This window comes from Mus caroli, chromosome 7 (genome assembly GCF_900094665.2).
Source record: "Mus caroli chromosome 7, CAROLI_EIJ_v1.1, whole genome shotgun sequence".
Classification (NCBI taxonomy): Eukaryota; Metazoa; Chordata; class Mammalia; order Rodentia; family Muridae; genus Mus; species Mus caroli.
In genome coordinates this window covers 105701206-105703780 of record NC_034576.1, presented here as the reverse complement: position 1 = coordinate 105703780, position 2575 = coordinate 105701206, and the positions used below count along the sequence as shown (strand labels likewise).

Genomic DNA, 2575 nt, shown 5'->3' with positions numbered 1-2575 from the left:
AAAAAAAGAAACAATTATAACAATAACTAAAGTTAAATTCTGCCAGAAAAATCACAGTGGATTTGTCTTTTCCAAATATTTGTTTTATCAAATAGGTCAAATTCAAATTGACCTAATCTCAATTTGAACAAAAAACTGAAAATTTAATAAATGAATTTTGTTAATAAGCTTTTTTCTTTCATCAGTTAAATCTGTATTATATACCAGATCTCTCAGATCTCTGGCTGTGGGTAACATGAAATTCATTACTTATTGTTTTAGAAGGTTTTCAACTTGTAGGATACCTGTCCTAACAGGTATGACCTTGTGATGTTATGTAATAAACCTGTGAAGTGTTTCTCATATGTGTTAATGTCAGTGTGGGTAAATGAAGACACAATATACTATGGTTCCTGGTTCATGAGCCTTTTCCACAAAATGCTTGGGTAACTCTGTCTCTGATCTGCTTGGTTCTAACTCCATATATGATGGGATTGAGCATGGGAGGAACTAGAAGATAGACATTGGCAAACATGATGTGAACAATTCGGGGCACATGGTGACCAAAGCGGTGGGTGAGGAAGGTGAAAAGGGATGGGATATATAAGGTTAAGATGACACCGATATGAGAAGCACATGTACCAAAAGCTTTGAGGCGAGCTTCACCTGAGGGCAACCTCGGCACAGCTCTCAGAATCATTGCATAAGATACACTTATGACAGCTAAGTCAAAGACAGCCACAGAGAAAGCCACAAAGAGTCCATATCCACGATTGACTCTAGTATCAGCACATACCAACTTGAGCACAGCCATGTGCTCACAGTAGGACTGGGGAATGACCTTGTTGGGGCAGAAGGGCATCCTGGAGACCATGAAACAGAAGGGGCTCACCCACAGCAGCCCTCTCACCATCACAGCTACCCCTAGTTTGATGACTACAGATGTGGTCAGGATGCTGGAATGTCGGAGTGGGAAGCAGATAGCCACATAGCGGTCCAATGCCATGTCCATGAGCACCCCAGATTCCACAGAAGAAAAGGCATGTATGAAGAACACCTGGATGAGGCAGGCATGATATTCAATCTTATGATCATGAAACCATAGTATGGCCAGCATTTTGGGTTGTGTGGAGGAGGACAGGACAAGGTCAGTGGAAGCCAGCATGGCCAGAAAGAGATTCATGGGCTCATGTAGGGTGTGGTCAATTCGGATTATGTGAAGGATGGTGATGTTTCCAGTCACTGCCACAATATACATGACACAGAATAGAAAGACAACTCAGAATTGGTAATTCTCCAGTCCTGGGATTCCAAGCAAGATGAAAAATGTAGAGTGGGAAGAGCTGTTCCTTGAAGCCAACATGAGAGAATGTGTCATATTTCCTGTGTGGTGAAGTTACTCTGCTCTCTGAAAATCATAACAGCCAAGGCATGGATGGTTATTTGCACTTCTGTAATTTTACAATTTTATTCAATATTAAATTGTAGTAAAATCATCCTTTGTAATAAATATTTTATAAAACAAATGATACTATGCTACTTATTAGAATTTGTAACATTTAAAATATTAGAACATATCAGGATCAGGGGCAATCATTTCCTAAAGAAAAATATGTTCCTGGAAGTGGAGTCTACTGAGTGAAAACAAGCATGACAAGTTAGTTACAATCAACTTTGTCATTTTCTCTTTGACAAATTACTTGGTCTTTAACACAGTTCCATTCATCTCTGTGTTGTGTCATTTGAGCAACTCTAGCTCATGATAGGAAGGAAGAATGTAATACGGGACCACAGTAATTTATTTTCATATTTAGCACAGTTACCATCTTGGTTCTAGCCTACAGAAAATGACATGGTTTTTTTAATGAAAATCCTAGACCATAACCAATTTATGCTTTCTGGGGGACCCACTCCTTTTAAATCAGTACCTTTCTCTTTTATATTGTAACAGTAGGCACAGACAACATGTTGGTACCTGTCTGCAGCTATATTCTGAAACAGACTTGCTTATACAAAGTCAACTGGGCTTTGATTTGCAGACTGCAATTTACTCAGGGATGTCAGAGATGATAAATTACTTGGTCTTTAACACAGTTCCATTCATCTCTGTGTTGTGTCATTTGAGCAACTCTAGCTCATGATAGGAAGGAAGAATGTAATACGGGACCACAGTAATTTATTTTCATATTACAAGAAGATGGCTTTGAACCTGATACTCTGTTTAGCACACTTTTTTTTTTTGATAAGTAGAAGTTCTGTCAAATGTTATTCCCTTTCCGAGTTTCTCCTCTGAAAATCTCATATCCCCTCTTCCCCACCCCTGCCCCCTGCTCCCCAATCCACCCACTTCTGCTTCCTGACCCTGGCATTCCCCTATTCTGGGGCATAGAACCTTCACAGGACCAAGGGCCTCTCCTACCATTAATGACTGACTAGGCTACATATGCAGCTAGAGCCATGAGTCCCACCATGTGTTTTCTTTAACATTTGAAATGTAAATAAAGAAAACATTTATTAAAAATTACATTAAAATACAACAAAATAAAATCAAATAATTTTTTTCTTAAAAAAAAAGAAACTAAGAAAAAAAGAAGTT

General features: G+C 38.6%; 1 pseudogene; it reads right to left on the bottom strand.

The window, feature by feature from the left end:
* Positions 1–397: 397 nt before the first annotated feature.
* LOC110299345 lies at positions 398–1357 on the bottom strand (annotated as a pseudogene).
* Between the last annotated feature and the right edge of the window lie 1218 nt (positions 1358–2575).